We start from the raw sequence: 23,310 nt of genomic DNA, 5'->3' as shown, positions 1-23,310 counted from the left end.
AGGGAGGGCCGCCGCTGGCGCCCAGGCGCCTGTGCCACCCTCCGGGTCTCAAAGCACTCCTCAGTCAGCTCAAGGACCGGGGCCACCTGGCCTTCGGGGTCACATCGGCTTGGACACGACGGAAGGGACCGCTTGCCCCCGTGGAACAGACATTCTCCCCGTGGACAACCTCAGGTGCCGGGACCCTCTGCTCCGCCTTGGAAAACCCACCTTCTGCAATGTATGCCCAACGCAATCAGGCCGAGCAGATTGACCCCCTCGGCCCGGCCCCAGTGTGTGATGGGGCTCTGTGCGTGAGGGCTTGCTCTTCCCCACCTACACCAAGCACGGCATCTAACACACACGCACACACACACACACACACACACACCACACAGAGACACCCAGACCACGCACGCTCGCACGGGGACGCACCCTCCTCTCCCCCACCCCACACACAAGCAGCCGAAGGACAAGAGGGTATGGCTGGGGCCTGAGCGGGAACAAGCGAAGCCTTGGTTTGCGGCCCCTCGGCCAACTGCATCAGGATTTTTGTCTGGGCTCGGAGGCCAGAGGATCTCTGCCATTTGCTAGCAGGGCCAGGGATGGCAGGAGGGTGGGTACGGGGCTCAGCCAGGGCCAGTTCTGCTGGCACGATCCTGTAGCACGTGGCCGCGTAGCACGGGGCCGGGTCTGAAGGAGGCCAAGCAGGGGCACAAGACCCAGCAGCGGCACAGGGAAGAGGCCCAGGGCACCCAGGAAAAGACGAGACCCGGGAGTCGTGCGTGCTTGGCGTGGCCGCGGGCCCCGTGACGCCCGAGGACTCGAGTGCTCAGCCCCGTGTAGTGGCCGCGCAGGCCTGCCTGGGAGAAACGCCCGGGGAGGCCGGCAGGAACCCGGGATCGGAAGGGATGTGGAGGGGCCCCGGGTCGGAGGAGAAGGCTTTGGCTGTGTTTGGTTTTGTTTCTTCTTCCCAAGATCCCGGGTGTGAAAGGGGCCAGAGGTGAAGTCCTGGGCTGGAAAGCCTCACGATTCAGCCCCGCAGCCCCAGGCCCTGAGCGTGGAGGAGGGCGGAGCGGGTCGGCGAAGGGCGCGGCTGCCGTTTTCCTGATGGGCTGGAGGGGCAGTGGCGCTTTCTGGACGAAGAGGACCGGAAGGGTCCCCGAGACCTCCGCTGGGAGCCACGCACCCACCCAAGGATACGGCTCCAGGAGGCGAAGGAGGAGGGCGGCTGCTTGCCTTGGCCCGAGCTGTGCGTCCCCCGCCTTGGCCACAGCAGTGAACATTCCCAGAAGAACAAGCGCCCGAGAGCACTGAGAAATTTTCCCCCGAGAAAACTTGACCCTCGTCCTGGCAGCAGGACACTTCGGGAAGAAAGCCACCCAGCGGCCACCTGGGCGAGACCGGCTGCCTGAGAAGGCGCGCGGGGCCTCTGGCCGCTGGCCCCGGGCTGCCAGCCCCCACCCGGACTCCCAGCCGTGCCAGGAGAGCAGCGTGGAGACGCACGCCGGGGCCCTCGGCAGGCTCTTGGGGCTCCCGGAGGCGGCGGCTAGCATCTACGGCCATACCACCCTGAACGCGCCCGAACTCGTCTGATCTCGGAAGCTAAGCAGGGTCCGGCCTGGTTAGTACTTGTCTGGGAGACCGCCTGGGAATACCGGGTGCTGTAGGCTTTTGCTCCTCCCTCCCTCGCTGCTCCTTTTGTCTTCGGGGACTTCGCCACCCCCCCCCCCACCACCACCACCCCCAGCACCACCACCACCACCACCACCACAACGACCCACCGTGACCACGACCCCGACCCCGACCGGGCCACCCGCCAGACCCACGCACACCGAATCCTCACAGCTACGTCCCCGAATCCTCTCCCCTCCCCACACTCTCCTGGGGCGCGCGCCCGCGACACGGGTCACCAGCGAGGATGGTCCCAGGCCACGTTGGGGACCGCTCCCCAACTGCCCTCCAGGCGGGCGGGGAGGGACGTGCGGAAGCCATGAGAAAGTGGGTCCTGCACCCCAGCGGGCCCCACAGCGGGACGCGCCACACCTGGGCTCGCGAGAAGGTGGTGCACTGGGTCCAGGGCAAGACGCCAGGGGACAGAGAAGCAGGGAGCCTCAGTCGGGTGCTGCTCCACGTCGCGCTCCGTCGCTCAACCCAAGACAGGGCAGCCAGCGCGCGACCTCTACGTGGGATCCCGCCTCCCACGGCAGAGCCTGCGGTCACAGGGACAGAGGGCGCAGGCCGCCAGAGCTCCGGATGCCAGCGGCAGCTCCCCGTCCCGCTCAAAGGGAGGGAGGGCCGCCGCTGGCGCCCAGTCGCCTGTGCCACCCTCCGGGTCTCAAAGCACTCCTCAGTCAGCTCAAGGACCGGGGCCACCTGGCCTTCGGGGTCACATGGGCTTGGGCACGACGGAAGGGACCGCTTGCCCCCGTGGAACAGACATTCTCCCCGTGGACAACCTCAGGTGCCGGGACCCTCTGCTCCGCCTTGGAAAACCCACCTTCTGCAATGTATGCCCAACGCAATCAGGCCGAGCAGATTGACCCCCTCGGCCCGGCCCCAGTGTGTGATGGGGCTCTGTGCGTGAGGGCTTGCTCTTCCCCACCTACACCAGGCACGGCATCTAACACACACACACACACACACACACACACACACACCACGCAGAGACACCCAGACCACGCACGCACGCACGGGGACGCACCCTCCTCTCCCCCACCCCACACACGAGCAGCCGAAGGACAAGAGGGTATGGCTGGGGCCTGAGCGGGAACAAGCGAAGCCTTGGTTTGCGGCCCCTCGGCCAACTGCATCAGGATTTTTGTCTGGGCTCAGAGGCCAGAGGATCTCTGCCATTTGCTAGCAGGGCCAGGGATGGCAGGAGGGTGGGTACGGGGCTCAGCCAGGGCCAGTTCTGCTGGCACGATCCTGTAGCACGTGGCCGCGTAACACGGGGCCGTGTCTGAAGGAGGCCAAGCAGGGGCACAAGACCCAGCAGCGGCACAGGGAAGAGGCCCAGGGCACCCAGGAGCAGACGAGACCCGGGAGTCGTGCGTGCTTGGCGTGGCCGCGGGCCCCGTGACGCCCGAGGACTCGAGTGCTCAGCCCCGTGTAGTGGCCGCGAAGGCCTGCCTGGGAGAAACGCCCCGGGAGGCCGGCAGGAACCCGGGATCGGAAGGGATGTGGAGGGGCCCCGGGTCGGAGGAGATGGCTTTGGCTGTGTTTGGTTTTGTTTCTTCTTCCCAAGATCCCGGGTGTGAAAGGGGCCAGAGGTGAAGTCCTGGGCTGGAAAGCCTCACGATTCAGCCCCGCAGCCCCAGGCCCTGAGTGTGGAGGAGGGCGGAGCGGGTCGGCGAAGGGCGCGGCTGCCGTTTTCCTGATGGGCTGGAGGGGCAGTGGCGCTTTCCAGACGAAGAGGACCGGAAGGGTCCCCGAGACCTCCGCTGGGAGCCACGCACCCACCCAAGGATACGGCTCCAGGAGGCGACGGAGGAGGGCGGCTGCTTGCCCTGGCCCGAGCTGTGCGTCCCCCGCCTTGGCCACAGCAGTGAACATTCCCAGAAGAACAAGCGCCCGAGAGCACTGAGAAATTTTCCCCAGAGAAAACTTGACCCTCGTCCTGGCAGCAGGACACCTCGGGAAGAAAGCCACCCAGCGGCCACCTGGGCGAGACCGGCTGCCCGAGCAGGCGCGTGGGGCCTCTGGCCGCTGGCCCCGGGCTGCCAGCCCCCACCCGGACTCCCAGCCGTGCCAGGAGAGCAGCGTGGAGACGCACGCCGGGGCCCTCGGCAGGCTCTTGGGGCTCCCGGAGGCGGCGGCTAGCGTCTACGGCCATACCACCCTGAACGCGCCCGATCTCGTCTGATCTCGGAAGCTAAGCAGGGTCGGGCCTGGTTAGTACTTGGATGGGAGACCGCCTGGGAATACCGGGTGCTGTAGGCTTTTGCTCCTCCCTCCCTCGCTGCTCCTTTTGTCTTCGGGGACTTCGCCACCACCCCCCCCCACCACCACCACCCCCAGCACCACCACCACCACCACCACAACGACCCACCGTGACCACGACCCCGACCCCGTCCGGGCCACCCGCCAGACCCACGCACACCGAATCCTCACAGCTACGTCCCCGAATCCTCTCCCCTCCCCACACTCTCCTGGGGCGCGCGCCCGCCACACGGGTCACCAGCGAGGTTGGTCCCAGGCCACGTTGGGGACCGCTCCCCAACTGCCCTCCAGGCGGGCGGGGAGGGACGTGCGGAAGCCATGAGAAAGTGGGTCCTGCACCCCAGCGGGCCCCACAGCGGGACGCGCCACACCTGGGCTCGCCACAAGGTGGTGCACTGGGTCCAGGGCAAGACGCCAGGCGACAGAGAAGCAGGGAGCCTCAGTCGGGTGCTGCTCCACGTCGCTCTCCGTCGCTCAACCCAAGACAGGGCAGCCAGCGCGCGACCTCTACGTGGGATCCCGCCTCCCACGGCAGAGCCTGCGGTCACAGGGACAGAGGGCGCAGGCCGCCAGAGCTCCGGATGCCAGCGGCAGCTCCCCGTCCCGCTCAAAGGGAGGGAGGGCCGCCGCTGGCGCCCAGTCGCCTGTGCCACCCTCCGGGTCTCAAAGCACTCCTCAGTCAGCTCAAGGACCGGGGCTACCTGGCCTTCGGGGTCACATGGGCTTGGGCACCACGGAAGGGACCGCTTGCCCCCGTGGAACAGACATTCTCCCCGTGGACAACCTCAGGTGCCGGGACCCTCTGCTCCGCCTTGGAAAACCCACCTTCTGCAATGTATGCCCAACGCAATCAGGCCGAGCAGATTGACCCCCTCGGCCCGGCCCCAGTGTGTGATGGGGCTCTGTGCGTGAGGGCTTGCTCTTAACCACCTACACCAGGCACGGCATCTAACACACACACACACACACACACACACACACACACACACACACCACACAGAGACACCCAGACCAGGCACGCACGCACGGGGACGCACCTTCCTCTCCCCCACCCCACACACGAGCAGCCGAAGGACAAGAGGGTATGGCTGGGGCCTGAGCGGGAACAAGCGAAGCCTTGGTTTGCGGCCCCTCGGCCAACTGCATCAGGATTTTTGTCTGGGCTCGGAGGCCAGAGGATCTCTGCCATTTGCTAGCAGGGCCAGGGATGGCAGGAGGGTGGGTACGGGGCTCAGCCAGGGCCAGTTCTGCTGGCACGATCCTGTAGCACGTGGCCGTGTAGCACGGGGCCGGGTCTGAAGGAGGCCAAGCAGGGGCACAAGACCCAGCAGCGGCACAGGGAAGAGGCCCAGGGCACCCAGGAGCAGACGAGACCCGGGAGTCGTGCGTGCTTGGCGTGGCCGCGGGCCCCGTGACGCCCGAGGACTCGAGTGCTCAGCCCCGTGTAGTGGCCGCGAAGGCCTGCCTGGGAGAAACGCCCCGGGAGGCCGGCAGGAACCCGGGATCGGAAGGGATGTGGAGGGGCCCCGGGTCGGAGGAGATGGCTTTGGCTGTGTTTGGTTTTGTTTCTTCTTCCCAAGATCCCGGGTGTGAAAGGGGCCAGAGGTGAAGTCCTGGGCTGGAAAGCCTCACGATTCAGCCCCGCAGCCCCAGGCCCTGAGTGTGGAGGAGGGCGGAGCGGGTCGGCGAAGGGCGCGGCTGCCGTTTTCCTGATGGGCTGGAGGGGCAGTGGCGCTTTCCGGACGAAGAGGACCGGAAGGGTCCCCGAGACCTCCGCTGGGAGCCACGCACCCACCCAAGGATACGGCTCCAGGAGGCGACGGAGGAGGGCGGCTGCTTGCCCTGGCCCGAGCTGTGCGTCCCCCGCCTTGGCCACAGCAGTGAACATTCCTAGAAGAACAAGCGCCCGAGAGCACTGAGAAATTTTCCCCCGAGAAAACTTGACCCTCGTCCTGGCAGCAGGACACCTCGGGAAGAAAGCCACCCAGCGGCCACCTGGGTGAGACCGGCTACCCGAGCAGGCACGCGGGACCTCTGGCCGCTGGCCCCGGGCTGCCAGCCCCCACCCGGACTCCCAGCCGTGCCAGGAGAGCAGCGTGGAGACGCACGCCGGGGCCCTCGGCAGGCTCTTGGGGCTCCCGGAGGCGGCGGCTAGCGTCTACGGCCATACCACCCTGAACGCGCCCGATCTCGTCTGATCTCGGAAGCTAAGCAGGGTCGGGCCTGGTTAGTACTAGGATGGGAGACCGCCTGGGAATACCGGGTGCTGTAGGCTTTTGCTCCTCCCTCCCTCGCTGCTCCTTTTGTCTTCGGGGACTTCGCCACCACCCCCCACCACCACCACCACCCCCAGCACCACCACCACCACCACCACAACGACCCACCGTGACCACGACCCCGACCCCGTCCGGGCCACCCGCCAGAACCACGCACACCGAATCCTCACAGCTATGTCCCAGAATCCTCTCCCCTCCCCACACTCTCCTGGGGCGCGCGCCCGCGACACGGGTCACCAGCGAGGTTGGTCCCAGGCCACGTTGGGGACCGCTCCCCAACTGCCCTCCAGGCGGGCGGGGAGGGACGTGCGGAAGCCATGAGAAAGTGGGTCCTGCACCCCAGTGGGCCCCACAGCGGGATGCGCCACACCTGGGCTCGCCACAAGGTGGTGCACTGGGTCCAGGGCAAGACGCCAGGGGACAAAGAAGCAGGGAGCCTCAGTCGGGTGCTGCTCCACGTCGCGCTCCGTCGCTCAACCCAAGACAGGGCAGCCAGCGCGCGACCTCTACGTGGGATCCCGCCTCCCACGGCAGAGCCTGCGGTCACAGGGACAGAGGGCGCAGGCCGCCAGAGCTCCGGATGCCAGCGGCAGCTCCCCGTCCCGCTCAAAGGGAGGGAGGGCCGCCGCTGGCGCCCAGTCGCCTGTGCCACCCTCCGGGTCTCAAAGCACTCCTCAGTCAGCTCAAGGACCGGAGCCACCTGGCCTTCGGGGTCACATGGGCTTGGGCACGACGGAAGGGAACGCTTGCACCCGTGGAACAGACATTCTCCCCGTGGACAACCTCAGGTTCCGGGACCCTCTGCTCCGCCTTGGAAAACCCACCTTCTGCAATGTATGCCCAACGCAATCAGGCCGAGCAGATTGACCCCCTCGGCCTGGCCCCAGTGTGTGATGGGGCTCTGTGCGTGAGGGCTTGCTCTTCCCCACCTACACCAGGCACGGCATCTAACACACACACACACACACACACACACACACACACACACAACACGCAGAGACACCCAGACCACGCACGCACGCACGGGGACGCACCCTCCTCTCCCCCACCCCACACACGAGCAGCCAAAGGACAAGAGGGTATGGCTGGGGCCTGAGCGGGAACAAGCGAAGCCTTGGTTTGCGGCCCCTCGGCCAACTGCATCAGGATTTTTGTCTGGGCTCGGAGGCCAGAGGATCTCTGCCATTTGCTAGCAGGGCCAGGGATGGCAGGAGGGTGGGTACGGGGCTCAGCCAGGGCCAGTTCTGCTGGCACGATCCTGTAGCCCGTGGCCGCGTAGCACGGGGCCGGGTCTGAAGGAGGCCAAGCAGGGGCACAAGACCCAGCAGCGGCACAGGGAAGAGGCCCAGGGCACCCAGGAGCAGACGAGACCCGGGAGTCGTGTGTGCTTGGCGTGGCCGCGGGCCCCGTGACGCCCGAGGACTCGAGTGCTCAGCCCCGTGTAGTGGCCGCGAAGGCCTGCCTGGGAGAAACGCCCCGGGAGGCCGGCAGGAACCCGGGATCGGAAGGGATGTGGAGGGGCCCCGGGTCGGAGGAGATGGCTTTGGCTGTGTTTGGTTTTGTTTCTTCTTCCCAAGATCCCGGGTGTGAAAGGGGCCAGAGGTGAAGTCCTGGGCTGGAAAGCCTCACGATTCAGCCCCGCAGCCCCAGGCCCTGAGTGTGGAGGAGGGCGGAGCGGGTCGGCGAAGGGTGCGGCTGCCGTTTTCCTGATGGGCTGGAGGGGCAGTGGCGCTTTCCGGACGAAGAGGACCGGAAGGGTCCCCGAGACCTCCGCTGGGAGCCACGCACCCACGCCAGGATACGGCTCCAGGAGGCGACGGAGGAGGGCGGCTGCTTGCCCTGGCCCGAGCTGTGCGTCCCCCGCCTTGGCCACAGCAGTGAACATTCCCAGAAGAACAAGCGCCCGAGAGCACTGAGAAATTTTCCCCCGAGAAAACTTGACCCTCGTCCTGGCAGCAGGACACCTCGGGAAGAAAGCCACCCAGCGGCCACCTGGGCGAGACCGGCTGCCCGAGCAGGCGCGCGGGACCTCTGGCCGCTGGCCCCGGGCCGCCAGCCCCCACCCGGACTCCCAGCCGTGCCAGGAGAGCAGCGTGGAGACGCACGCCGGGGCCCTCGGCAGGCTCTTGGGGCTCCCGGAGGCGGCGGCTAGCGTCTACGGCCATACCACCCTGAACGTGCCCGATCTCGTCTGATCTCGGAAGCTAAGCAGGGTCGGGCCTGGTTAGTACTTGGATGGGAGACCGCCTGGGAATACCGGGTGCTGTAGGCTTTTGCTCCTCCCTCCCTCGCTGCTCCTTTTGTCTTCGGGGTCTTCGCCACCACCCCCCACCACCACCACCACCCCCAGCACCACCACCACCACCACCACAACGACCCACCGTGACCACGACCCCGACCCCGTCCGGGCCACCCGCCAGACCCACGCACACCGAATCCTCACAGCTACGTCCCCGAATCCTCTCCCCTCCCCACACTCTCCTTGGGCGCGCGCCTGTGACACGGGTCACCAGCGAGGATGGTCCCAGGCCACGTTGGGGACCGCTCCCCAACTGCCCTCCAGGCGGGCGGGGAGGGACGTGCGGAAGCCATGAGAAAGTGGGTCCTGCACCCCAGCGGGCCCCACAGCGGGACGCGCCACACCTGGGCTCGCCACAAGGTGGTGCACTGGGTCCAGGGCAAGACGCCAGGGGACAGAGAAGCAGGGAGCCTCAGTCGGGTGCTGCTCCACGTCGCGCTCCGTCGCTCAACCCAAGACAGGGCAGCCAGCGCGCGACCTCTACGTGGGATCCCGCCTCCCACGGCAGAGCCTGCGGTCACAGGGACAGAGGGCGCAGGCCGCCAGAGCTCCGGATGCCAGCGGCAGCTCCCCGTCCCGCTCAAAGGGAGGGAGGGCCGCCGCTGGCGCCCAGTCGCCTGTGCCACCCTCCGGGTCTCAAAGCACTCCTCAGTCAGCTCAAGGACCGGGGCCACCTGGCCTTCGGGGTCACATGGGCTTGGGCACGATGGAAGGGAACGCTTGCCCCCGTGGAACAGACATTCTCCCCGTGGACAACCTCAGGTGCCGGGACCCTCTGCTCCGCCTTGGAAAACCCACCTTCTGCAATGTATGCCCAACGCAATCAGGCCGAGCAGATTGACCCCCTCGGCCCGGCCCCAGTGTGTGATGGGGCTCTGGGCATGAGGGCTTGCTCTTCCCCACCTACACCAGGCACGGCATCTAACACACACACACACACACACACACACACACACACACACCACACAGAGACACCCAGACCAGGCACGCACGCACGGGGACGCACCCTCCTCTCCCCCACCCCACACACGAGCAGCCGAAGGACAAGAGGGTATGGCTGGGGCCTGAGCGGGAACAAGCGAAGCCTTGGTTTGCGGCCCCTCGGCCAACTGCATCAGGATTTTTGTCTGGGCTCGGAGGCCAGAGGATCTCTGCCATTTGCTAGCAGGGCCAGGGATGGCAGGAGGGTGGGTACGGGGCTCAGCCAGGGCCAGTTCTGCTGGCACGATCCTGTAGCACGTGGCCGTGTAGCACGGGGCCGGGTCTGAAGGAGGCCAAGCAGGGGCACAAGACCCAGCAGCGGCACAGGGAAGAGGCCCAGGGCACCCAGGAGCAGACGAGACCCGGGAGTCGTGCGTGCTTGGCGTGGCCGCGGGCCCCGTGACGCCCGAGGACTCGAGTGCTCAGCCCCGTGTAGTGGCCGCGAAGGCCTGCCTGGGAGAAACGCCCCGGGAGGCTGGCAGGAACCCGGGATCGGAAGGGATGTGGAGGGGCCCCGGGTCGGAGGAGATGGCTTTGGCTGTGTTTGGTTTTGTTTCTTCTTCCCAAGATCCCGGGTGTGAAAGGGGCCAGAGGTGAAGTCCTGGGCTGGAAAGCCTCACGATTCAGCCCCGCAGCCCCAGGCCCTGAGTGTGGAGGAGGGCGGAGCGGGTCGGCGAAGGGCGCGGCTGCCGTTTTCCTGATGGGCTGGAGGGGCAGTGGCGCTTTCCGGACGAAGAGGACCGGAAGGGTCCCCGAGACCTCCGCTGGGAGCCACGCACCCACCCAAGGATACGGCTCCAGGAGGCGACGGAGGAGGGCGGCTGCTTGCCCTGGCCCGAGCTGTGCGTCCCCCGCCTTGGCCACAGCAGTGAACATTCCCAGAAGAACAAGCGCCCGAGAGCACTGAGAAATTTTCCCCCGAGAAAACTTGACCCTCGTCCTGGCAGCAGGACACCTCGGGAAGAAAGCCACCCAGCGGCCACCTGGGTGAGACCGGCTGCCCGAGCAGGCGCGCGGGACCTCTGGCCGCTGGCCCCGGGCTGCCAGCCCCCACCCGGACTCCCAGCCGTGCCAGGAGAGCAGCGTGGAGACGCACGCCGGGGCCCTCGGCAGGCTCTTGGGGCTCCCGGAGGCGGCGGCTAGCGTCTACGGCCATACCACCCTGAACGCGCCCGATCTCGTCTGATCTCGGAAGCTAAGCAGGGTCGGGCCTGGTTAGTACTTGGATGGGAGACCGCCTGGGAATACCGGGTGCTGTAGGCTTTTGCTCCTCCCTCCCTCGCTGCTCCTTTTGTCTTCGGGGACTTCGCCACCACCCCCCACCACCACCACCACCCCAGCACCACCACCACCACCACCACAACGACCCACCGTGACCACGACCCCGACCCCGTCCGGGCCACCCGCCAGACCCACGCACACCGAATCCTCACAGCTACGTCCCCGAATCCTCTCCCCTCCCGACACTCTCCTGGGGCGCGCGCCCACGACACGGGTCACCAGCGAGGTTGGTCCCAGGCCACGTTGGGGACCGCTCCCCAACTTCCCTCCAGGCGGGCGGGGAGGGACGTGCGGAAGCCATGAGAAAGTGGGTCCTGCACCCCAGCGGTCCCCACAGCGGGAAGCGCCACACCTGGGCTCGCCACAAGGTGGTGCACTGGGTCCAGGGCAAGACGCCAGGGGACCGAGAAGCAGGGAGCCTCAGTCGGGTGCTGCTCCACGTCGCGCTCCGTCGCTCAACCCAAGACAGGGCAGCCAGCGCGCGACCTCTACGTGGGATCCCGCCTCCCACGGCAGAGCCTGCGGTCACAGGGACAGAGGGCGCAGGCCGCCAGAGCTCCGGATGCCAGCGGCAGCTCCCCGTCCCGCTCAAAGGGAGGGAGGGCCGCCGCTGGCGCCCAGTCGCCTGTGCCACCCTCCGGGTCTCAAAGCACTCCTCAGTCAGCTCAAGGACCGGAGCCACCTGGCCTTCGGGGTCACATGGGCTTGGGCACGACGGAAGGGAACGCTTGCCCCCGTGGAACAGACATTCTCCCCGCGGACAACCTCAGGTGCCGGGACCCTCTGCTCCGCCTTGGAAAACCCACCTTCTGCAATGTATGCCCAACGCAATCAGGCCGAGCAGATTGACCCCCTCGGCCCGGCCCCAGTGTGTGATGGGGCTCTGTGCGTGAGGGCTTGCTCTTCCCCACCTACACCAGGCACGGCATCTAACACACACACACACACACACACACACCACGCAGAGACACCCAGACCACGCACGCACGCACGGGGACGCACCCTCCTCTCCCCCACCCCACACACGAGCAGCCGAAGGACAAGAGGGTATGGCTGGGGCCTGAGCGGGAACAAGCGAAGCCTTGGTTTGCGGCCCCTCGGCCAACTGCATCAGGATTTTTGTCTGGGCTCGGAGGCCAGAGGATCTCTGCCATTTGCTAGCAGGGCCAGGGATAGCAGGAGGGTGGGTACGGGGCTCAGCTAGGTCCAGTTCTGCTGGCACGATCCTGTAGCACGTGGCCGCATTGCACGGGGCCGGGTCTGAAGGAGGCCAAGCAGGGGCACAAGACCCAGCAGCGGCACAGGGAAGAGGCCCAGGGCACCCAGGAGCTGACGAGACCCGGGAGTCGTGCGTGCTTGGTGAGGCCGCGGGCCCCGTGACGCCCGAGGACTCGAGTGCTCAGCCCTGTGTAGTGGCCGCGAAGGCCTGCCTGGGAGAAACGCCCGGGGAGGCCGGCAGGAACCCGGGATCGGACGGGATGTGGAGGGGCCCCGGGTCGGAGGAGATGGCTTTGGCTGTGTTTGGTTTTGTTTCTTCTTCCCAAGATCCCGGGTGTGAAAGGGGCCAGAGGTGAAGTCCTGGGCTGGAAAGCCTCACGATTCAGCCCCGCAGCCCCAGGCCCTGAGCGTGGAGGAGGGCGGAGCGGGTCGGCGAAGGGCGCGGCTGCCGTTTTCCTGATGGGCTGGAGGGGCAGTGGCGCTTTCCGGACGACGAGGACCGGAAGGGTCCCCGAGACCTCCGCTGGGAGCCACGCACCCACCCAAGGATACGGCTCCAGGAGGCGACGGAGGAGGGCGGCTGCTTGCCCTGGCCCGAGCTGTGCGTCCCCCGCCTTGGCCACAGCAGTGAACATTCCCAGAAGAACAAGCGCCCGAGAGCACTGAGAAATTTTCCCCCGAGAAAACTTGACCCTCGTCCTGGCAGCAGGACACCTCGGGAAGAAAGCCACCCAGCGGCCACCTGGGCGAGACCGGCTGCCCGAGCAGGCGCGCGGGGCCTCTGGCCGCTGGCCCCGGGCTGCCAGCCCCCACCCGGACTCCCAGCCGTGCCAGGAGAGCAGCGTGGAGACGCACGCCGGGGCCCTCGGCAGGCTCTTGGGGCTCCCGGAGGCGGCGGCTAGCGTCTACGGCCATACCACCCTGAACGCGCCCGATCTCGTCTGATCTCGGAAGCTAAGCAGGGTCGGGCCTGGTTAGTACTTGGATGGCAGACCGCCTGGGAATACCGGGTGCTGTAGGCTTTTGCTCCTCCCTCCCTCGCTGCTCCTTTTGTCTTCGTGGACTTCGCCACCACCACCCCACCACGACCACCACCCCCAGCACCACCACCACCACCACCACCACAACGACCCACCGTGACCACGACCCCGACCCCGTCCGGGCCACCCGCCAGACCCACGCACACCGAATCCTCACAGCTACGTCCCCGAATCCTCTCCCCTCCCCACACTCTCCTGGGGCGCGCGCCCGCGACACGGGTCACCAGCGAGGTTGGTCCCAGGCCACGTTGGGGACCGCTCCCCAACTGCCCTCCAGGCGGGCGGGGAGGGACGTGCGGAAGCCATGAGAAAGTGGGTCCTGCAACCCAGCGGGCCCCACAGCGGGACGCGCCACACCTGGGCTCGCCACAAGGTGGTGCACTGGGTCCAGGGCAAGACGCCAGGGGACAGAGAAGCAGGGAGCCTCAGTCGGGTGCTGCTCCACGTCGCGATCCGTCGCTCAACCCAAGACAGGGTAGCCAGCGCGCGACCTCTACGTGGGATCCCGCCTCCCACGGCAGAGCCTGCGGTCACAGGGACAGAGGGCGCAGGCCGCCAGAGCTCCGGATGCCAGCGGCAGCTCCCCGTCCCGCTCAAAGGGAGGGAGGGCCGCCGCTGGCGCCCAGTCGCCTGTGCCACCCTCCGGGTCTCAAAGCACTCCTCAGTCAGCTCAAGGACCGGGGCCACCGGGCCTTCGGGGTCACATCGGCTTGGGCACGACGGAAGGGACCGCTTGCCCCCGTGGAACAGACATTCTCCCCGTGGACAACCTCAGGTGCCGGGACCCTCTGCTCCGCCTTGGAAAACCCACCTTCTGCAATGTATGCCCAACGCAATCAGGCCGAGCAGATTGACCCCCTCGGCCCGGCCCCAGTGTGTGATGGGGCTCTGTGCGTGAGGGCTTGCTCTTCCCCACCTACACCAGGCACGGCATCTAACACACACACACACACACACACACACCACGCAGAGACACCCAGACCACGCACCCACGCACGGGGACGCACCCTCCTCTCCCCCACCCCACACACGAGCAGCCGAAGGACAAGAGGGTATGGCTGGGGCCTGAGCGGGAACAAGAGAAGCCTTGGTTTGCGGCCCCTCGGCCAACTGCATCAGGATTTTTGTCTGGGCTCGGAGGCCAGAGGATCTCTGCCATTTGCTAGCAGGGCCAGGGATGGCAGGAGGGTGGGTACGGGGCTCAGCCAGGGCCAGTTCTGCTGGCACGATCCTGTAGCACGTGGCCGCGTAGCACGGGGCCGGGTCTGAAGGAGGCCAAGCAGGGGCACAAGACCCAGCAGCGGCACAGGGAAGAGGCCCAGGGCACCCAGGAGCAGACGAGACCCGGGAGTCGTGCGTGCTTGGCGTGGCCGCGGGCCCCGTGACGCCCGAGGACTCGAGTGCTCAGCCCCGTGTAGTGGCCGCGAAGGCCTGCCTGGGAGAAACGCCCCGGGAGGCCGGCAGGAACCCGGGATCGGAAGGGATGTGGAGGGGCCCCGGGTCGGAGGAGATGGCTTTGGCTGTGTTTGGTTTTGTTTCTTCTTCCCAAGATCCCGGGTGTGAAAGGGGCCAGAGGTGAAGTCCTGGGCTGGAAAGCCTCACGATTCAGCCCCGCAGCCCCAGGCCCTGAGCGTGGAGGAGGGCGGAGCGGGTCGGCGAAGGGCGCGGCTGCCGTTTTCCTGATGGGCTGGAGGGGCAGTGGCGCTTTCCGGACGAAGAGGACCGGAAGGGTCACCGAGACCTCCGCTGGGAGCCACGCACCCACCCAAGGATACGGCTCCAGGAGGCGACGGAGGAGGGCGGCTGCTTGCCCTGGCCCGAGCTGTGCGTCCCCCGCCTTGGCCACAGCAGTGAACATTCCCAGAAGAACAAGCGCCCGAGAGCACTGAGAAATTTTCCCCCGAGAAAACTTGACCCTCGTCCTGGCAGCAGGACACCTCGGGAAGAAAGCCACCCAGCGGCCACCTGGGTGAGACCGGCTGCCCGAGCAGGCGGGCGGGGCCTCTGGCCGCTGGCCCCGGGCTGCCAGCCCCCACCCGGACTCCCAGCCGTGCCAGGAGAGCAGCGTGGAGACGCACGCCGGGGCCCTCGGCAGGCTCTTGGGGCTCCCGGAGGCGGCGGCTAGCGTCTACGGCCATACCACCCTGAACGCGCCCGATCTCGTCTGATCTCGGAAGCTAAGCAGGGTCGGGCCTGATTAGTACTTGGATGGCAGACCGCCTGGGAATACCGGGTGCTGTAGGCTTTTGCTCCTCCCTCCCTCGCTGCTCCTTTTGTCTTCGGGGACTTCGCCACCACCACCCCACCACCACCACCACCCCCAGCACCACCACCACCACCACCACCACAACGACCCACCGTGACCACGACCCCGACCCCGTCCGGGCCACCCGCCAGACCCACGCACACCAAATCCTCACAGCTACGTCCCCGAATCCTCTCCCCTCCCCACACTCTCCTGGGGCGCGCGCCCGCGACACGGGTCACCAGCGAGGTTGGTCCCAGGCCACGTTGGGGACCGCTCCCCAACTGCCCTCCAGGCGGGCGGGGAGGGACGTGCGGAAGCCATGAGAAAGTGGGTCCTGCACCCCAGCGGGCCCCACAGCGGGACGCGCCACACCTGGGCTCGCCACAAGGTGGTGCACTGGGTCCAGGGTAAGACGCCAGGGGACAGAGAAGCAGGGAGCCTCAGTCGGGTGCTGCTCCACGTCGCGATCCATCGCTCAACCCAAGACAGGGTAGCCAGCGCGCGACCTCTATGTGGGATCCCGCCTCCCACGGCAGAGCCTGCGGTCACAGGGACAGAGGGCGCAGGCCGCCAGAGCTCCGGATGCCAGCGGCAGCTCCCCGTCACGCTCAAAGGGAGGGAGGGCCGCCGCTGGCGCCCAGTCGCCTGTGCCACCCTCCGGGTCTCAAAGCACTCCTCAGTCAGCTCAAGGACCGAGGCCACCTGGCCTTCGGGGTCACATCGGCTTGGGCACGACGGAAGGGACCGCTTGCCCCCGTGGAACAGACATTCTCCCCGTGGACAACCTCAGGTGCCGGGACCCTCTGCTCCGCCTTGGAAAACCCACCTTCTGCAATGTATGCCCAACGCAATCAGGCCGAGCAGATTGACCCCCTCGGCCCGGCCCCAGTGTGTGATGGGGCTCTGTGCGTGAGGGCTTGCTCTTCCCCACCTACACCAGGCACGGCATCTAACACACACACACACACACACACCACGCAGAGACACCCAGACCACGCACGCACGCACGGGGTCGCACCCTGCTCTCCCCCACCCCACACACGAGCAGCCGAAGGACAAGAGGGTATGGCTGGGGCCTGAGCGGGAACAAGAGAAGCCTTGGTTTGCGGCCCCTCGGCCAACTGCATCAGGATTTTTGTCTGGGCTCGGAGGCCAGAGGATCTCTGCCATTTGCTAGCAGGGCCAGGGATGGCAGGAGGGTGGGTACGGGGCTCAGCCAGGGCCAGTTCTGCTGGCACGATCCTGTAGCACGTGGCCACGTAGCACGGGGCCGGGTCTGAAGGAGGCCAAGCAGGGGCACAAGACCCAGCAGCGGCACAGGGTATAGGCCCAGGGCACCCAGGAGCAGACGAGACCCGGGAGTCGTGCGTGCTTGGCGTGGCCGCGGGCCCCGTGACGCCCGAGGACTCGAGTGCTCAGCCCCGTGTAGTGGCCGCGAAGGCCTGCCTGGGAGAAACGCCCCGGGAGGCCGGCAGGAACCCGGGATCGGAAGGGATGTGGAGGGGCCCCGGGTCGGAGGAGATGGCTTTGGCTGTGTTTGGTTTTGTTTCTTCTTCCCAAGATCCCGGGTGTGAAAGGGGCCAGAGGTGAAGTCCTGGGCTGGAAAGCCTCACGATTCAGCCCCGCAGCCCCAGGCCCTGAGCGTGGAGGAGGGCGGAGCGGGTCGGCGAAGGGCGTGGCTGCCGTTTTCCTGATGGGCTGGAGGGGCAGTGGCGCTTTCCGGACGAAGAGGACCGGAAGGGTCCCCGAGACCTCCGCTGGGAGCCACGCACCCACCCAAGGATACGGCTCCAGGAGGCGACGGAGGTGCGCGGCTGCTTGCCCTGGCCCGAGCTGTGCGTCCCCCGCCTTGGCCACAGCAGTGAACATTCCCAGAAGAACAAGCGCCCGAGAGCACTGAGAAATTTTCCCCCGAGAAAACTTGACCCTCGTCCTGGCAGCAGGACACCTCGGGAAGAAAGCCACCCAGCGGCCACCTGGGCGAGACCGGCTGCCCGAGCAGGCGCGCGGGGCCTCTAGCCGCTGGCCCCGGGCTGCCAGCACCCACCCGGACTCCCAGCCGTGCCAGGAGAGCAGCGTGGAGACGCACGCCGGGGCCCTCGGCAGGCTCTTGGGGCTCCCGGAGGCGGCGGCTAGCGTCTACGGCCATACCACCCTGAACGCGCCCGATCTCGTCTGATCTCGGAAGCTAAGCAGGGTCGGGCCTGGTTAGTACTTGGATGGGAGACCGCCTGGGAATACCGGGTGCTGTAGGCTTTTGCTCCTCCCTCCCTCGCTGCTCCTTTTGTCTTCGGGGACTTCGCCACCACCCCCCACCACCACCACCACCCCAGCACCACCACCACCACCACCACAACGACCCACCATGACCACGACCCCGACCCCGTCCGGGCCACCCGCCAGACCCACGCACACCGAATCCTCACAGCTACGTCCCCGAATCCTCTCCCCTCCCCACACTCTCCTGGGGCGCGCGCCCGCGACACGGGTCACCAGCGAGGTTGGTCCCAGGCCACGTTGGGGACCGCTCCCCAACTGCCCTCCAGGCGGGCGGGGAGGGACCTGCGGAAGCCATGAGAAAGTGGGTCCTGCACCCCAGCGGGCCCCAAAGTGGGACGCGCCACACCTGGGCTCGCCACAAGGTGGTGCACTGGGTCCAGGGCAAGACGCCAGGGGACAGAGAAGCAGGGAGCCTCAGTCGGGTGCTGCTCCACGTCGCGCTCCGTCGCTCAACCCAAGACAGGGCAGCCAGCGCGCGACCTCTACGTGGGATCCCGCCTCCCACGGCAGAGCCTGCGGTCACAGGGACAGAGGGCGCAGGCCGCCAGAGCTCTGGATGCCAGCGGCAGCTCCCCGTCCCGCTCAAAGGGAGGGAGGGCCGCCGCTGGCGCCCAGTCACCTGTGCCACCCTCCGGGTCTCAAAGCACTCCTCAGTCAGCTCAAGGACCGGGGCCACCTGGCCTTCGGGGTCACATCGGCTTGGGCACGACGGAAGGGACCGCTTGCCCCCGTGGAACAGACATTCTCCCCGTGGACAACCTCAGGTGCCGGGACCCTCTGCTCCGCCTTGGAAAACCCACCTTCTGCAATGTATGCCCAACGCAATCAGGCCGAGCAGATTGACCCCCTCGGCCCGGCCCCAGTGTGTGATGGGGCTCTGTGCGTGAGGGCTTGCTCTTCCCCACCTACACCAGGCACGGCATCTAACACACACACACACACACACACCACGCAGAGACACCCAGACCACGCACGCACGCACGGGGACGCACCCTCCTCTCCCCCACCCCACACACGAGCAGCCGAAGGACAAGAGGGTATGGCTGGGGCCTGAGCGGGAACAAGAGAAGCCTTGGTTTGCGGCCCCTCGGCCAACTGCATCAGGATTTTTGTCTGGGCTCGGAGGCCAGAGGATCTCTGCCATTTGCTAGCAGGGCCAGGGATGGCAGGAGGGTGGGTACGGGGCTCAGCCAGGGCCAGTTCTGCTGGCACGATCCTGTAGCACGTGGCCGCGTAGCACGGGGCCGGGTCTGAAGGAGGCTAAGCAGGGGCACAAGACCCAGCAGCGGCACAGGGAAGAGGCCCAGGGCACCCAGGAGCAGACGAGACCCGGGAGTCGTGCGTGCTTGGCGTGGCCGCGGGCCCCGTGACGCCCGAGGACTCGAGTGCTCAGCCCCGTATAGTGGCCGCGAAGGCCTGCCTGGGAGAAACGCCCCGGGAGGCCGGCAGGAACCCGGGATCGGAAGGGATGTGGAGGGGCCCCGGGTCGGAGGAGATGGCTTTGGCTGTGTTTGGTTTTGTTTCTTCTTCCCAAGATCCCGGGTGTGAAAGGGGCCAGAGGTGAAGTCCTGGGCTGGAAAGCCTCACGATTCAGCCCCGCAGCCCCAGGCCCTGAGCGTGGAGGAGGGCGGAGCGGGTCGGCGAAGGGCGCGGCTGCCGTTTTCCTGATGGGCTGGAGGGGCAGTGGCGCTTTCCGGACGAAGAGGACCGGAAGGGTCCCCGAGACCTCCGCTGGGAGCCACGCACCCACCCAAGGATACGGCTCCAGGAGGCGACGGAGGAGGGCGGCTGCTTGCCCTGGCCCGAGCTGTGCGTCCCCCGCCTTGGCCACAGCAGTGGACATTCCCAGAAGAACAAGCGCCCGAGAGCACTGAGAAATTTTCCCCCGAGAAAACTTGACCCTCGTCCTGGCAGCAGGACACCTCGGGAAGAAAGCCACCCAGCGGCCACCTGGGCGAGACCGGCTGCCCGAGCAGGCGCGCGGGGCCTCTAGCCGCTGGCCCCGGGCTGCCAGCACCCACCCGGACTCCCAGCCGTGCCAGGAGAGCAGCGTGGAGACGCACGCCGGGGCCCTCGGCAGGCTCTTGGGGCTCCCGGAGGCGGCGGCTAGCGTCTACGGCCATACCACCCTGAACGCGCCCGATCTCGTCTGATCTCGGAAGCTAAGCAGGGTCGGGCCTGGTTAGTACTTGGATGGGAGACCGCCTGGGAATACCGGGTGCTGTAGGCTTTTGCTCCTCCCTCCCTCGCTGCTCCTTTTGTCTTCGGGGACTTCGCCACCACCCCCCACCACCACCACCACCCCAGCACCACCACCACCACCACCACAACGACCCACCGTGACCACGACCCCGACCCCGTCCGGGCCACCCGCCAGACCCACGCACACCGAATCCTCACAGCTACGTCCCCGAATCCTCTCCCCTCCCCACACTCTCCTGGGGCGCGCGCCCGCGACACGGGTCACCAGCGAGGTTGGTCCCAGGCCACGTTGGGGACCGCTCCCCAACTGCCCTCCAGGCGGGCGGGGAGGGACCTGCGGAAGCCATGAGAAAGTGGGTCCTGCACCCCAGCGGGCCCCAAAGTGGGACGCGCCACACCTGGGCTCGCCACAAGGTGGTGCACTGGGTCCAGGGCAAGACGCCAGGGGACAGAGAAGCAGGGAGCCTCAGTCGGGTGCTGCTCCACGTCGCGCTCCGTCGCTCAACCCAAGACAGGGCAGCCAGCGCGCGACCTCTACGTGGGATCCCGCCTCCCACGGCAGAGCCTGCGGTCACAGGGACAGAGGGCGCAGGCCGCCAGAGCTCTGGATGCCAGCGGCAGCTCCCCGTCCCGCTCAAAGGGAGGGAGGGCCGCCGCTGGCGCCCAGTCACCTGTGCCACCCTCCGGGTCTCAAAGCACTCCTCAGTCAGCTCAAGGACCGGGGCCACCTGGCCTTCGGGGTCACATCGGCTTGGGCACGACGGAAGGGACCGCTTGCCCCCGTGGAACAGACATTCTCCCCGTGGACAACCTCAGGTGCCGGGACCCTCTGCTCCGCCTTGGAAAACCCACCTTCTGCAATGTATGCCCAACGCAATCAGGCCGAGTAGATTGACCCCCTCGGCCCGGCCCCAGTGTGTGATGGGGCTCTGTGCGTGAGGGCTTGCTCTTCCCCACCTACACCAGGCACGGCATCTAACACACACACACACACACACACACACACACACCACGCAGAGACACCCAGACCACGCACGCACGCACGGGGACGCACCCTCCTCTCCCCCACCCCACACACGAGCAGCCGAAGGACAAGAGGGTATGGCTGGGGCCTGAGCGGGAACAAGAGAAGCCTTGGTTTGCGGCCCCTCGGCCAACTGCATCAGGATTTTTGTCTGGGCTCGGAGGCCAGAGGATCTCTGCCATTTGCTAGCAGGGCCAGGGATGGCAGGAGGGTGGGTACGGGGCTCAGCCAGGGCCAGTTCTGCTGGCACGATCCTGTAGCACGTGGCCGCGTAGCACGGGGCCGGGTCTGAAGGAGGCCAAGCAGGGGCACAAGACCCAGCAGCGGCACAGGGAAGAGGCCCAGGGCACCCAGGAGCAGACGAGACCCGGGAGTCGTGCGTGCTTGGCGTGGCCGCGGGCCCCGTGACGCCCGAGGACTCGAGTGCTCAGCCCCGTGTAGTGGCCGCGAAGGCCTGCCTGGGAGAAACGCCCCGGGAGGCCGGCAGGAACCCGGGATCGGAAGGGATGTGGAGGGGCCCCGGGTCGGAGGAGATGGCTTTGGCTGTGTTTGGTTTTGTTTCTTCTTCCCAAGATCCCGGGTGTGAAAGGGGCCAGAGGTGAAGTCCTGGGCTGGAAAGCCTCACGATTCAGCCCCGCAGCCCCAGGCCCTGAGCGTGGAGGAGGGCGGAGCGGGTCGGCGAAGGGCGCGGCTGCCGTTTTCCTGATGGGCTGGAGGGGCAGTGGCGCTTTCCGGACGAAGAGGACCGGAAGGGTCCCCGAGACCTCCGCTGGGAGCCACGCACCCACCCAAGGATACGGCTCCAGGAGGCGACGGAGGAGGGCGGCTGCTTGCCCTGGCCCGAGCTGTGCGTCCCCCGCCTTGGCCACAGCAGTGGACATTCCCAGAAGAACAAGCGCCCGAGAGCACTGAGAAATTTTCCCCCGAGAAAACTTGACCCTCGTCCTGGCAGCAGGACACCTCGGGAAGAAAGCCACCCAGCGGCCACCTGGGCGAGACCGGCTGCCCGAGCAGGCGCGCGGGGCCTCTGGCCGCTGGCCCCGGGCTGCCAGCCCCCACCCGGACTCCCAGCCGTGCCAGGAGAGCAGCGTGGAGACGCACGCCGGGGCCCTCGGCAGGCTCTTGGGGCTCCCGGAGGCGGCAGCTAGCGTCTACGGCCATACCACCCTGAACGCGCCCGATCTCGTCTGATCTCGGAAGCTAAGCAGGGTCGGGCCTGATTAGTACTTGGATGGCAGACCGCCTGGGAATACCGGGTGCTGTAGGCTTTTGCTCCTCCCTCCCTCGCTGCTCCTTTTGTCTTCGGGGACTTCGCCACCACCACCCCACCACCACCACCACCCCCAGCACCACCACCACCACCACCACCACAACGACCCACCGTGACCACGACCCCGACCCCGTCCGGGCCACCCGCCAGACCCACGCACACCAAATCCTCACAGCTACGTCCCCGAATCCTCTCCCCTCCCCACACTCTCCTGGGGCGCGCGCCCGCGACACGGGTCACCAGCGAGGTTGGTCCCAGGCCACGTTGGGGACCGCTCCCCAACTGCCCTCCAGGCGGGCGGGGAGGGACGTGCGGAAGCCATGAGAAAGTGGGTCCTGCACCCCAGCGGGCCCCACAGCGGGACGCGCCACACCTGGGCTCGCCACAAGGTGGTGCACTGGGTCCAGGGCAAGACGCCAGGGGACAGAGAAGAAGGGAGCCTCAGTCGGGTGCTGCTCCACGTCGCGATCCGTCGCTCAACCCAAGACAGGGTAGCCAGCGCGCGACCTCTACGTGGGATCCCGCCTCCCACGGCAGAGCCTGCGGTCACAGGGACAGAGGGCGCAGGCCGCCAGAGCTCTGGATGCCAGCGGCAGCTCCCCGTCCCGCTCAAAGGGAGGGAGGGCCGCCGCTGGCGCCCAGTCACCTGTGCCACCCTCCGGATCTCAAAGCACTCCTCAGTCAGCTCAAGGACCGGGGCCACCTGGCCTTCGGGGTCACATCGGCTTGGGCACGACGAAAGGGACCGCTTGCCCCCGTGGAACAGACATTCTCCCCGTGGACAACCTCAGGTGCCGGGACCCTCTGCTCCGCCTTGGAAAACCCACCTTCTGCAATGTATGCCCAACGCAATCAGGCTGAGCAGATTGACCCCCTCGGCCCGGCCCCAGTGTGTGATGGGGCTCTGTGCGTGAGGGCTTGCTCTTCCCCACCTACACCAGGCACGGCATCTAACACACACACACACACACACACACACACACACCACGCAGAGACACCCAGACCACGCACGCACGCACGGGGACGCACCCTCCTCTCCCCCACCCCACACACGAGCAGCCGAAGGACAAGAGGGTATGGCTGGGGCCTGAGCGGGAACAAGCGAAGCCTTGGTTTGCGGCCCCTCGGCCAACTGCATCAGAATTTTTGTCTGGCCTCGGAGGCCAGAGGATCTCTGCCATTTGCTAGCAGGGCCAGGGATGGCAGGAGGGTGGGTACGGGGCTCAGCCAGGGCCAGTTCTGCTGGCACGATCCTGTAGCACGTGGCCGC

At 67.2% G+C, this 23,310-nt stretch overlaps 10 non-coding genes across 10 annotated transcripts; all 10 read left to right on the top strand.

Annotated features, from left to right (window-relative positions):
* Positions 1-1,533: 1,533 nt before the first annotated feature.
* LOC141413024 (5S ribosomal RNA) lies at positions 1,534-1,652 on the top strand. The gene has a single exon (XR_012437866.1). It is a non-coding gene; the product is annotated as a 5S ribosomal RNA (ribosomal RNA).
* A 2,150-nt stretch (positions 1,653-3,802) lies between these two features.
* On the top strand, positions 3,803-3,921 carry LOC141413274 (5S ribosomal RNA). Its single transcript, XR_012438066.1, has one exon. It is a non-coding gene; the product is annotated as a 5S ribosomal RNA (ribosomal RNA).
* Positions 3,922-6,077: 2,156 nt separating this feature from the next.
* LOC141413446 (5S ribosomal RNA) lies at positions 6,078-6,196 on the top strand. Its single transcript, XR_012438238.1, has one exon. It is a non-coding gene; the product is annotated as a 5S ribosomal RNA (ribosomal RNA).
* A 2,154-nt stretch (positions 6,197-8,350) lies between these two features.
* LOC141412534 (5S ribosomal RNA) lies at positions 8,351-8,469 on the top strand. The gene has a single exon (XR_012437376.1). It is a non-coding gene; the product is annotated as a 5S ribosomal RNA (ribosomal RNA).
* A 2,152-nt stretch (positions 8,470-10,621) lies between these two features.
* Positions 10,622-10,740, top strand: LOC141413273 (5S ribosomal RNA). The gene has a single exon (XR_012438065.1). It is a non-coding gene; the product is annotated as a 5S ribosomal RNA (ribosomal RNA).
* A 2,139-nt stretch (positions 10,741-12,879) lies between these two features.
* LOC141412674 (5S ribosomal RNA) lies at positions 12,880-12,998 on the top strand. Its single transcript, XR_012437516.1, has one exon. It is a non-coding gene; the product is annotated as a 5S ribosomal RNA (ribosomal RNA).
* Positions 12,999-15,142: 2,144 nt separating this feature from the next.
* On the top strand, positions 15,143-15,261 carry LOC141412738 (5S ribosomal RNA). Its single transcript, XR_012437580.1, has one exon. It is a non-coding gene; the product is annotated as a 5S ribosomal RNA (ribosomal RNA).
* A 2,140-nt stretch (positions 15,262-17,401) lies between these two features.
* LOC141413272 (5S ribosomal RNA) lies at positions 17,402-17,520 on the top strand. Its single transcript, XR_012438064.1, has one exon. It is a non-coding gene; the product is annotated as a 5S ribosomal RNA (ribosomal RNA).
* Positions 17,521-19,655: 2,135 nt separating this feature from the next.
* On the top strand, positions 19,656-19,774 carry LOC141413271 (5S ribosomal RNA). Its single transcript, XR_012438063.1, has one exon. It is a non-coding gene; the product is annotated as a 5S ribosomal RNA (ribosomal RNA).
* Positions 19,775-21,919: 2,145 nt separating this feature from the next.
* LOC141412737 (5S ribosomal RNA) lies at positions 21,920-22,038 on the top strand. Its single transcript, XR_012437579.1, has one exon. It is a non-coding gene; the product is annotated as a 5S ribosomal RNA (ribosomal RNA).
* Positions 22,039-23,310: the final 1,272 nt, after the last annotated feature.

The sequence above is a fragment of the Castor canadensis genome, chromosome 10, assembly GCF_047511655.1.
Source record: "Castor canadensis chromosome 10, mCasCan1.hap1v2, whole genome shotgun sequence".
Classification (NCBI taxonomy): domain Eukaryota; kingdom Metazoa; phylum Chordata; class Mammalia; order Rodentia; family Castoridae; genus Castor; species Castor canadensis.
Note: the sequence above shows the minus strand (reverse complement) of the source record. Positions and strands in the feature narration are given on the sequence as shown.